The 13,003-nt window shown below is 37.3% G+C and overlaps 6 non-coding genes across 6 annotated transcripts; all 6 read left to right on the top strand.

Annotated features, from left to right (window-relative positions):
- Positions 1-2,736: 2,736 nt before the first annotated feature.
- On the top strand, positions 2,737-2,808 carry TRNAV-CAC (transfer RNA valine (anticodon CAC)). The gene has a single exon. It is a non-coding gene; the product is annotated as a tRNA-Val (tRNA).
- Positions 2,809-5,503: 2,695 nt separating this feature from the next.
- Positions 5,504-5,575, top strand: TRNAT-CGU (transfer RNA threonine (anticodon CGU)). The gene has a single exon. It is a non-coding gene; the product is annotated as a tRNA-Thr (tRNA).
- Positions 5,576-6,426: 851 nt separating this feature from the next.
- TRNAA-CGC (transfer RNA alanine (anticodon CGC)) lies at positions 6,427-6,498 on the top strand. The gene has a single exon. It is a non-coding gene; the product is annotated as a tRNA-Ala (tRNA).
- A 1,774-nt stretch (positions 6,499-8,272) lies between these two features.
- TRNAA-CGC (transfer RNA alanine (anticodon CGC)) lies at positions 8,273-8,344 on the top strand. The gene has a single exon. It is a non-coding gene; the product is annotated as a tRNA-Ala (tRNA).
- An 851-nt stretch (positions 8,345-9,195) lies between these two features.
- Positions 9,196-9,267, top strand: TRNAA-CGC (transfer RNA alanine (anticodon CGC)). Its single transcript has one exon. It is a non-coding gene; the product is annotated as a tRNA-Ala (tRNA).
- A 2,696-nt stretch (positions 9,268-11,963) lies between these two features.
- Positions 11,964-12,035, top strand: TRNAA-CGC (transfer RNA alanine (anticodon CGC)). Its single transcript has one exon. It is a non-coding gene; the product is annotated as a tRNA-Ala (tRNA).
- Positions 12,036-13,003: the final 968 nt, after the last annotated feature.

The raw sequence follows: 13,003 nt of genomic DNA, 5'->3' as shown, positions 1-13,003 counted from the left end.
CGCATGTATGAGGCCCCGGGTTCAATCCCCGCCATCTCTAAGTTTTACAAAATACAGCTTTTTACCATATGTAAACTCTCTAGTAGAGCCAAAGAAAACAAGCAAACCAATAAAAGTACTCTACAGCAATAGTCAAAGTTGAATACAAATCATAAAAAATCAATCAAATATGATTATATTCATCATTTTCTTCATTCCATTTTTCAAAGTTAAGTTCCCATTGAATGCTTATTGCCATTCTCCTACACTGAGGGAAAACATATGGTAAGAAGGAAATAGATTTTTTATTTTCAGTGGGAACTGAAGGCGACTACCCGAGCAAAGTTTAATAAAAGAGCGAGACAAATAATATAGCAAAACTAATTGAATAAGATTAAGAGACAAGTTCAAACACTTTGTGAACAAAAAGAGGATGGACAAGGGCTTTGAGGGCAAGCACTTAATGAAATTTCAAAGCATGGAATGATGACAACATATGAACTCTACATAGATTGTCTGTTGAAGCATTAGCTAGCAATGCCCAAGAGGCTGTCATAGCATGCATCCTTTGTGCCCTCTTGCTAAATTCTGACACTGATGACCAAACAGAATGTAAGACAGCCCTCTATTTAGCAAAACTTGATCAATATCCACACCATTCATTAGTAAAAGTAGGGGATTCTGATGATAAACCAGTCTCTTATGGAGAACTTTAAGAGCAATCCAATGTTCGGAATGGGCATCTACTTGCATTCTCATCAGCCATGAAAACCATAAAGTCCTTGCAGTCAAGCATGGTATAATGGTTATGCTTCCATCCTCTAAGATATCACTAATAACACTGAAAAGTAGTAAATCTCTAGTGAAATGTAAAGCTGCAATCACTTGTGCATAAGAAAATAGCAGCTCATGGGCGATGTATCTCAGTGGTAGAGCGCATGCTTCGCATGTATGAGGCCCCGGGTTCAATCCCCGGCATTTCTAAGTTTTACAAAATACAGCTTTTTACCATATGTAAACTCTCTAGTAGAGCCAAAGCAAACAAGCAAACCAATAAAAGTACTCTACAGCAATAGTCAAAGTTGAATAAAAATCATAAAAAATCAATCAAATATGATTATATTCATCATCTTCTTCATTACATTTTTCAAAGATAAGTTCCCATTGAATGCTTATTGCCATTCTCCTACACTGAGGGAAAACATATGGTAAGTAGGAAATAGATTTTTTATTTTCAGTGGGAACTGAAGGCGACTACCCGAGCAAAGTTTAATAAAAGAGCGAGACAAATAATATAGCAAAACTAATTGATTAAGATTGAGAGACAAGTTCAAACACTTTGTGAACAAAAAGAGGATGGACATGGGCTTGGAGGGCAAGCACTTAATGAAATTTCAAAGCATGGAATGATGACAACATATGAAGTCTACATAGATTGTCTGTTGAAGCATTTTCTAGCAATGCCCAAGAGGCAGTCTTAGCATGCATCCTTTGTGCCCTTCTGCTAAGTTCTGACACTGATGACCAAACAGAATGTAAGACAGCCCTCTAGTTAGCAAAACTTGATCAATATCCACACCATTCATTAGTAAAAGTAGGGGATTCTGATGATAAACCAGTCTCTGATGGAGAACTTTAAGAGCATTCCAGTGTTTGGAATGGGCATCTACTTGCATTCTCATCAGCCATGAAAACGATAAAGTCCTTGCAGTCGAGCATGGTATAATGGTTATGCTTCCATCCTCTAAGATATCCCTAATAACACTGAAAAGTAGTAAATCTCTAGTGAAATGTAAAGCTGCAATCACTTTTGCATCAGAAAATATCCGCTCATAGGGGATGTAGCTCAGTGGTAGAGTGCATGCTTCACATGTATGAGGCCCCGGTTCAATCCCCGGTATCTCTAAGTTTTACAAAATACAGCTTTTTACCATATGTAAACTCTCTAGTAGAGCCAAAGTTAACAAGCAAACCAATAAAAGTACTCTACAGCAATAGTCAAAGTTGAATACAAATCATAAATAATCAATCAAATATGATTATATTCATCATCTTCTTCATTCCATTTTTCAAAGTTAAGTTCCCATTGAATGCCTTTTGCCATTCTCCTACACTGAGGGAAAACATATGGTAAGTAGGAAATAGATTTTTTATTTTCAGTGGGAACTGAAGGCGACTACCCGAGCAAAGTTTAATAAAAGAGCGAGACAAATAATATAGCAAAACTAATTGATTAAGATTAAGAGACAAGTTCAAACACTTTGTGAACAAAAAGAGGATGGACATGGGCTTGGAGGGCATGCACTTAATGAAATTTCAAAGCATGGAATGATGACAGCATTTCAACTCTACATAGATTGTCTGGTGAAGCATTAGCTAGCAATGCCCAAGAGGCTGTCATAGCATGCATCCTTTGTGCCCTTTTGCTAAGTTATGACACAGATAACCAAACAGAATGTAAGACAGCCCTCTATTTAGCAAAACTTGATCAATATCCACATCATTCATTAGTAAAAGTAGGGGATTCTGATGATAAACCAGTCTCTTATGGAGAACTTTAAGAGCAATCCAATGTTCGGAATGGGCATCTACTTGCATTCTCATCAGCCATGAAAACCATAAAGTCCTTGCAGTCAAGCATGGTATAATGGTTATGCTTCCATCCTCTAATATATCCCTAATGACACTGAAAAGTAGTAAATCTCTAGTGAAATGTAAAGCTGCAATCACTTGTGCATAAAAAAATAGCAGCTCATAGGGGATGTAGCTCAGTGGTAGAGCGCATGCTTCACATGTATGAGGCCCCGGATTCAATCCCCGGCATCTCCAAGTTTTACAAAATACAGCTTTTTACCATATGTAAACTCTCTAGTAGAGCCAAAGAAAACAAGCAAACCAATAAAAATACTCTACAGCAATAGTCAAAGTTGAATACAAATCATAAAAAATAAATCAAATATGATTATATTCATCATATTCTTCATTCCAGTTTTCAAAGTTAAGTTCCTATTGAATACCTATTGCCATTCTCCTACACTGAGGGAAAACATATGGTAAGTAGGAAATAGACTTTTTATTCTCAGTGGGAACTGAAGGCGACTACCTGAGCAAAGTTTAATAAAAGAGCGAGACAAATAATATAGCAGAACTAAATAATTAAGATTGAGAGACAAGTTCAAACACTTTGTGAACAAAAAGAGGATGGACATGGGCTTGGAGGGCAAGCACTTAATGAAATTTCAAAGCATGGAATGATGACAACATATCAACTCTACTTAGATTGTCTGGTGAAGCATTAGCTAGCAATGCCCAAGAGGCAGTCTTAGCATGCATCCTTTTTGCCCTTCTGCTAAGTTCTGACACTGATGACCAAACAGAATGTAAGACAGCCCTCTAGTTAGCAAAACTTGATCAATATCCACACCATTCATTAGTAAAAGTAGGGGATTCTGATGATAAACCAGTCTCTGATGGAGAACTTTAAGAGCATTCCAGTGTTTGGAATGGGCATCTACTTGCATTCTCATCAGCCATGAAAACCATAAAGTCCTTGAAGTCAAGCATGGTATAATGGTTATGCTTCCATCCTCTAAGATATCACTAATAACACTGAGAAGTAGTAAATCTCTAGTGAATTGTAAAGCTGCAATCACTTATGCATCAGAAAATAGCAGCACATAGGGGATGTATCTCGGTGTTAGAGCGCATGCTTCGCTTGTATAAGCCCCTGAGTTCTATCCCCAGAATCTCTAAGTTTTGCAAAATACTGCTTTTACCATATGTAAACTCTCTAGAAGAGCCAAAGATAACAAGCAAACCAATACAAGTACTCTACAGCAATAGTCAAAGATGAATACAAATCATTAAAAATTAATCAAATATGATTATATTCATCATCTTCTTCATTCCATTTTTCAAAGTTAAGTTCCCATTGAATGCCTATTGCCATTCTCCTACACTGAGGGAAAACTTATGGTAAGTAGGAAATAGATTTTTTATTCTCAGTGGGAACTGCAGGCGACTACCTGAGCAAAGTTTAATAAAAGAGCGAGACAAATAATATAGCAGAACTAAATAATTAAGATTGAGAGACAAGTTCAACCACTTTATGAACAAAAAGAGGATGGACATGGGCTTGGAGGGCAAGCACTTAATGAAATTTCAAAGCATGGAATGATGACAACATATGAAGTCTACATAGATTGTCTTGTGAAGCATTTTCTAGCAATGCCCAAGAGGCAGTCTTAGCATGCATCCTTTGTGCCCTTCTGCTAAGTTCTGACACTGATGACCAAACAGAATGTAAGACAGCCCTCTAGTTAGCAAAACTTGATCAATATCCACACCATTCATTAGTAAAAGTAGGAGATTCTGATGATAAACCAGTCTCTGATGGAGAACTTTAAGAGCATTCCAGTGTTTGGAATGGGCATCTACTTGCATTCTCATCAGCCATGAAAACCATAAAGTCCTTGCAGTCGAGCATGGTATAATGGTTATGCTTCCATCCTCTAAGATATCCCTAATAACACTGAAAAGTAGTAAATCTCTAGTGAAATGTAAAGCTGCAATCACTTATGCATCAGAAAATAGCCACTCATAGGGGATGTAGCTCAGTGGTAGAGTGCATGCTTCACATGTATGAGGCCCCGGTTCAATCCCCGGTATCTCTAAGTTTTACAAAATACAGCTTTTTACCATATGTAAACTCTCTAGTAGAGCCAAAGTTAACAAGCAAACCAATAAAAGTACTCTACAGCAATAGTCAAAGATGAATAAAAATCATAAAAAATCAATCAAATATGATTATATTCATCATCTTCTTCATTACATTTTTCAAAGTTAAGTTCCCATTGAATGCTTATTGCCATTCTCCTACACTGAGGGAATACATATGGTAAGTAGGAAATAGATTTTTTATTTTCAGTGGGAACTGAAGGCGACTACCCGAGCAAAGTTTAATAAAAGAGCGAGACAAATAATATAGCAAAACTAATTGATTAAGATTAAGAGACAAGTTCAAACACTTTGTGAACAAAAAGAGGATGGACAAGGGCTTGGAGGGCAAGCACTTAATGAAATTTCAAAGCATGGAATGATGACAACATATGAAGTCTACATAGATTGTCTGTTGAAGCATTTTCTAGCAATGCCCAAGAGGCAGTCTTAGCATGCATCCTTTGTGCCCTTCTGCTAAGTTCTGACACTGATGACCAAACAGAATGTAAGACAGCCCTCTAGTTAGCAAAACTTGATCAATATCCACACCATTCATTAGTAAAAGTAGGGGATTCTGATGATAAACCAGTCTCTGATGGAGAACTTTAAGAGCATTCCAGTGTTTGGAATGGGCATCTACTTGCATTCTCATCAGCCATGAAAACCATAAAGTCCTTGCAGTCAAGCCTGGTATAATGGTTATGCTTCCATCCTCTAATATATCCCTAATGACACTGAAAAGTAGTAAATCTCTAGTGAAATGTAAAGCTGCAATCACTTGTGCATAAAAAAATAGCAGCTCATAGGGGATGTAGCTCAGTGGTAGAGCGCATGCTTCGTATGTATGAGGCCCCGGATTCAATCCCCGGCATATCCAAGTTTTACAAAATACAGCTTTTTACCATATGTAAACTCTCTAGTAGAGCCAAAGAAAACAAGCAAACCAATAAAAGTACTCTACAGCAATAGTCAAAGTTGAATACAAATCATAAAAAATCAATCAAATATGATTATATTCATCATCTTCTTCATTCCATTTTTCAAAGTTAAGTTCCCATTGAATGCCTATTGCCATTCTCCTACACTGAGGGAAAACATATTGTAAGTAGGAAATAGATTTTTTATTCTCAGTGGGAACTGAAGGCGACTACCTGAGCAAAGTTTAATAAAAGAGCGAGACAAATAATATAGCAGAACTAAATGATTAAGATTGAGAGACAAGTTCAAACACTTTGTGAACAAAAAGAGGATGGACATGGGCTTGGAGGGCAAGCACTTAATGAAATTTCAAAGCATGGAATGATGACAACATATCAACTCTACATAGATTGTCTGGTGAAGCATTAGCTAGCAATGCCCAAGAGGCAGTCTTAGCATGCATCCTTTTTGCCCTTCTGCTAAGTTCTGACACTGACGACCAAACAGAATGTAAGACAGCCCTCTAGTTAGCAAAACTTGATCAATATCCACACCATTCATTAGTAAAAGTAGGGGATTCTGATGATAAACCAGTCTCTGATGGAGAACTTTAAGAGCATTCCAGTGTTTGGAATGGGCATCTACTTGCATTCTCATCAGCCATGAAAACCATAAAGTCCTTGCAGTCAAGCATGGTATAATGGTTATGCTTCCATCCTCTAATATATCCCTAATGACACTGAAAAGTAGTAAATCTCTAGTGAAATGTAAAGCTGCAATCACTTGTGCATAAAAAAATAGCAGCTCATAGGGGATGTAGCTCAGTGGTAGAGCGCATGCTTCGCATGTATGTGGCCCCGGATTCAATCCCCGGCATCTCCAAGTTTTACAAAATACAGCTTTTTACCATATGTAAACTCTCTAGTAGAGCCAAAGCAAACAAGCAAACCAATAAAAGTACACTACAGCAATAGTCAAAGTTGAATAAAAATCATAAAAAATCAATCAAATATGATTATATTCATCATCTTCTTCATTACATTTTTCAAAGTTAAGTTCCCATTGAATGCTTATTGCCATTCTCCTACACTGAGGGAAAACATATGGTAAGTAGGAAATAGATTTTTTATTCTCAGTGGGAACTGAAGGCGACTACCTGAGCAAAGTTTAATAAAAGAGCGAGACAAATAATATAGCAGAACTAAATGATTAAGATTGAGAGACAAGTTCAAACACTTTGTGAACAAAAAGAGGATGGACATGGGCTTGGAGGGCAAGCACTTAATGAAATTTCAAAGCATGGAATGATGACAACATATCAACTCTACATAGATTGTCTGTTGAAGCATTAGCTAGCAATGCCCAAGAGGCAGTCTTAGCATGCATCCTTTTTGCCCTTCTGCTAAGTTCTGACACTGATGACCAAACAGAATGTAAGACAGCCCTCTAGTTAGCAAAACTTGATCAATATCCACACCATTCATTAGTAAAAGTAGGGGATTCTGATGATAAACCAGTCTCTGATGGAGAACTTTAAGAGCATTCCAGTGTTTGGAATGGGCATCTACTTGCATTCTCATCAGCCATGAAAACCATAAAGTCCTTGCAGTCAAGCATGGTATAATGGTTATGCTTCCATCCTCTAATATATCCCTAATGACACTGAAAAGTAGTAAATCTCTAGTGAAATGTAAAGCTGCAATCACTTGTGCATAAAAAAATAGCAGCTCATAGGGGATGTAGCTCAGTGGTTGAGCGCATGCTTCGCATGTATGAGGCCCCGGATTCAATCCCCGGCATATCCAAGTTTTACAAAATACAGCTTTTTACCATATGTAAACTCTCTAGTAGAGCCAAAGAAAACAAGCAAACCAATAAAAGTACTCTACAGCAATAGTCAAAGTTGAATACAAATCATAAAAAATCAATCAAATATGATTATATTCATCATCTTCTTCATTCCATTTTTCAAAGTTAAGTTCCCATTGAATGCCTATTGCCATTCTCCTACACTGAGGGAAAACATATTGTAAGTAGGAAATAGATTTTTTATTCTCAGTGGGAACTGAAGGCGACTACCTGAGCAAAGTTTAATAAAAGAGCGAGACAAATAATATAGCAGAACTAAATGATTAAGATTGAGAGACAAGTTCAAACACTTTGTGAACAAAAAGAGGATGGACATGGGCTTGGAGGGCAAGCACTTAATGAAATTTCAAAGCATGGAATGATGACAACATATCAACTCTACATAGATTGTCTGGTGAAGCATTAGCTAGCAATGCCCAAGAGGCAGTCTTAGCATGCATCCTTTTTGCCCTTCTGCTAAGTTCTGACACTGACGACCAAACAGAATGTAAGACAGCCCTCTAGTTAGCAAAACTTGATCAATATCCACACCATTCATTAGTAAAAGTAGGGGATTCTGATGATAAACCAGTCTCTGATGGAGAACTTTAAGAGCATTCCAGTGTTTGGAATGGGCATCTACTTGCATTCTCATCAGCCATGAAAACCATAAAGTCCTTGCAGTCAAGCATGGTATAATGGTTATGCTTCCATCCTCTAATATATCCCTAATGACACTGAAAAGTAGTAAATCTCTAGTGAAATGTAAAGCTGCAATCACTTGTGCATAAAAAAATAGCAGCTCATAGGGGATGTAGCTCAGTGGTAGAGCGCATGCTTCGCATGTATGTGGCCCCGGATTCAATCCCCGGCATCTCCAAGTTTTACAAAATACAGCTTTTTACCATATGTAAACTCTCTAGTAGAGCCAAAGCAAACAAGCAAACCAATAAAAGTACTCTACAGCAATAGTCAAAGTTGAATAAAAATCATAAAAAATCAATCAAATATGATTATATTCATCATCTTCTTCATTACATTTTTCAAAGTTAAGTTCCCATTGAATGCTTATTGCCATTCTCCTACACTGAGGGAAAACATATGGTAAGTAGGAAATAGATTTTTTATTCTCAGTGGGAACTGAAGGCGACTACCTGAGCAAAGTTTAATAAAAGAGCGAGACAAATAATATAGCAGAACTAAATGATTAAGATTGAGAGACAAGTTCAAACACTTTGTGAACAAAAAGAGGATGGACATGGGCTTGGAGGGCAAGCACTTAATGAAATTTCAAAGCATGGAATGATGACAACATATCAACTCTACATAGATTGTCTGGTGAAGCATTAGCTAGCAATGCCCAAGAGGCAGTCTTAGCATGCATCCTTTTTGCCCTTCTGCTAAGTTCTGACACTGATGACCAAACAGAATGTAAGACAGCCCTCTAGTTAGCAAAACTTGATCAATATCCACACCATTCATTAGTAAAAGTAGGGGATTCTGATGATAAACCAGTCTCTGATGGAGAACTTTAAGAGCATTCCAGTGTTTGGAATGGGCATCTACTTGCATTCTCATCAGCCATGAAAACCATAAAGTCCTTGCAGTCAAGCATGGTATAATGGTTATGCTTCCATCCTCTAATATATCCCTAATGACACTGAAAAGTAGTAAATCTCTAGTGAAATGTAAAGCTGCAATCACTTGTGCATAAAAAAATAGCAGCTCATAGGGGATGTAGCTCAGTGGTAGAGCGCATGCTTCGCATGTATGAGGCCCCGGATTCAATCCCCGGCATCTCCAAGTTTTACAAAATACAGCTTTTTACCATATGTAAACTCTCTAGTAGAGCCAAAGCAAACAAGCAAACCAATAAAAGTACTCTACAGCAATAGTCAAAGTTGAATAAAAATCATAAAAAATCAATCAAATATGATTATATTCATCATCTTCTTCATTACATTTTTCAAAGTTAAGTTCCCATTGAATGCTTATTGCCATTCTCCTACACTGAGGGAAAACATATGGTAAGTAGGAAATAGATTTTTTATTTTCAGTGGGAACTGAAGGCGACTACCCGAGCAAAGTTTAATAAAAGAGCGAGACAAATAATATAGCAAAACTAATTGATTAAGATTAAGAGACAAGTTCAAACACTTTGTGAACAAAAAGAGGATGGACAAGGGCTTGGAGGGCAAGCACTTAATGACATTTCAAAGCATGGAATGATGACAACATATGAAGTCTACATAGATTGTCTGTTGAAGCATTTTCTAGCAATGCCCAAGAGGCAGTCTTAGCATGCATCCTTTGTGCCCTTCTGCTAAGTTCTGACACTGATGACCAAACAGAATGTAAGACAGCCCTCTAGTTAGCAAAACTTGATCAATATCCACACCATTCATTAGTAAAAGTAGGGGATTCTGATGATAAACCAGTCTCTGATGGAGAACTTTAAGAGCATTCCAGTGTTTGGAATTTGCATCTACTTGCATTCTCATCAGCCATGAAAACCATAAAGTCCTTGCAGTCGAGCATGGTATAATGGTTATGCTTCCATCCTCTAAGATATCCCTAATAACACTGAAAAGTAGTAAATCTCTAGTGAAATGTAAAGCTGCAATCACTTTTGCATCAGAAAATAGCCGCTCATAGGGGATGTAGCTCAGTGGTAGAGTGCATGCTTCGCATGTATGAGGCCCCGGTTCAATCCCCGGTATCTCTAAGTTTTACAAAATACAGCTTTTTACCATATGTAAACTCTCTAGTAGAGCCAAAGTTAACAAGCAAACCAATAAAAGTACTCTACAGCAATAGTCAAAGTTGAATACAAATCATAAATAATCAATCAAATATGATTATATTCATCATCTTCTTCATTCCATTTTTCAAAGTTAAGTTCCCATTGAATGCCTTTTGCCATTCTCCTACACTGAGGGAAAACATATGGTAAGTAGGAAATAGATTTTTTATTTTCAGTGGGAACTGAAGGCGACTACCCGAGCAAAGTTTAATAAAAGAGCGAGACAAATAATATAGCAAAACTAATTGATTAAGATTAAGAGACAAGTTCAAACACTTTGTGAACAAAAAGAGGATGGACATGGGCTTGGAGGGCATGCACTTAATGAAATTTCAAAGCATGGAATGATGACAGCATTTCAACTCTACATAGATTGTCTGGTGAAGCATTAGCTAGCAATGCCCAAGAGGCTGTCATAGCATGCATCCTTTGTGCCCTTTTGCTAAGTTCTGACACAGATAACCAAACAGAATGTAAGACAGCCCTCTATTTAGCAAAACTTGATCAATATCCACATCATTCATTAGTAAAAGTAGGGGATTCTGATGATAAACCAGTCTCTTATGGAGAACTTTAAGAGCAATCCAATGTTCGGAATGGGCATCTACTTGCATTCTCATCAGCCATGAAAACCATAAAGTCCTTGCAGTCAAGCATGGTATAATGGTTATGCTTCCATCCTCTAAGATATCCCTAATCACACTGAAAAGTAGTAAAACTCTAGTGAAATGTAAAGCTGCAATCACTTGTGCATAAAAATATAGCAGCTCATAGTGGATGTAGCGCAGTGGTGGAGTGCATGCTTCGCATGTATGAGGCCCCGGGTTCAATCCCCGCCGTCTCTAAGTTTTACAAAATACAGCTTTTTACCATATGTAAACTCTCTAGTAGAGCCAAAGAAAACAAGCAAACCAATAAAAGTACTCTACAGCAATAGTCAAAGTTGAATACAAATCATAAAAAATCAATCAAATATGATTATATTCATCATTTTCTTCATTCCATTTTTCAAAGTTAAGTTCCCATTGAATGCTTATTGCCATTCTCCTACACTGAGGGAAAACATATGGTAAGTAGGAAATAGATTTTTTATTTACAGTGGGAACTGAAGGCGACTACCTGAGCAAAGTTTAATAAAAGAGCGAGACAAATAATATAGCAGAACTAAATGATTAAGATTGAGAGACAAGTTCAACCACTTTATGAACAAAAAGAGGATGGACATGGGCATGGAGGGCAAGCACTTAATGAAATTTCAAAGCATGGAATGATGACAACATCTGAAGTCTACATAGATTGTCTTGTGAAGCATTTTCTAGCAATGCCCAAGAGGCAGTCTTAGCATGCTTCCTTTGTGCCCTTCTGCTAAGTTCTGACACTGATGACCAAACAGAATGTAAGACAGCCCTCTAGTTAGCAAAACTTGATCAATATCCACACCATTCATTAGTAAAAGTAGGGGATTCTGATGATAAACCAGTCTCTGATGGAGAACTTTAAGAGCATTCCAGTGTTTGGAATGGGCATCTACTTGCATTCTCATCAGCAATGAAAACCATAAAGTCCTTGCAGTCAAGCATGGTATAATGGTTATGCTTCCATCCTCTAAGATATCCCTAATAACACTGAAAAGTAGTAAATCTCTAGTGAAATGTAAAGCTGCAATCACTTGTGCATAAAAAAATAGCAGCTCATAGGGGATGTAGCTCAGTGGTAGAGCGCATGCTTCGCATGAATGAGGCCCCGGATTCAATCCCCGGCATCTCCAAGTTTTACAAAATACAGCTTTTTACCATATGTAAACTCTCTAGTAGAGCCAAAGAAAACAAGCAAACCAATAAAAGTACTCTACAGCAATAGTCAAAGTTGAATAAAAATCATAAAAAATCAATCAAATATGATTATATTCATCATTTTCTTCATTCCAGTTTTCAAGGTTAAGTTCCTATTGAATGCCTATTGCCATTCTCCTACACTGAGGGAAAACTTATGGTAAGTAGGAAATAGATTTTTTATTTTCAGTGGGAACTGAAGGCGACTACCTGAGCAAAGTTTAATAAAAGAGCGAGACAAATAATATAGCAAAACTAATTGTTTAAGATTGAAAGACAAGTTCAAACACTTTGTGAACAAAAAGACTATGGACATGGGCTTGGAGGGCAAGCAATTAATGAAATTTCAAAGCATGGAATGATGACAACATATGAAGTCTACATAGATTGTCTTGTGAAGCATTTTCTGGCAATGCCCAAGTGGCAGTCTTAGCATGCATCCTTTGTGCCCTTCTGCTAAGTTCTGACACAAATGACCAAACAGAATGTAAGACAGCCCTCTAGTTAGCAAAACTTGATCAATATCCACACCATTCATTAGTAAAAGTTGGGGATTCTGATGATAAACCAGTCTCTGATGGAGAACTTTAAGAGCATTCCAGTGTTTGGAAAGGGCATCTACTTGCATTCTCATCAGCCATGAAAACCATAAAGTCCTTGCAGTCAAGCATGGTATAATGGTTATGCTTCCATCCTCTAATATATCCCTAATAACACTGAAAAGTAGTAAATCTCTAGTGAAATGTAAAGCTGCAATCACTTGTGCATAAGAAAATAGCAGCTTATAGGGGATGTAGCTCAGTGGTAGAGCGCATGCTTTGCATGTATGAGGCCCCGGGGTTAATCCCCAGCATCTCTTTGTTTTACAAAATACAGCTTTTTACCATATGTAAACTCTCTAGTA

This window comes from Taudactylus pleione, unplaced genomic scaffold (genome assembly GCF_031769625.1).
Source record: "Taudactylus pleione unplaced genomic scaffold, aTauple2 ptg000070l, whole genome shotgun sequence".
Classification (NCBI taxonomy): domain Eukaryota; kingdom Metazoa; phylum Chordata; class Amphibia; order Anura; family Myobatrachidae; genus Taudactylus; species Taudactylus pleione.
Note: the sequence above shows the minus strand (reverse complement) of the source record. Positions and strands in the feature narration are given on the sequence as shown.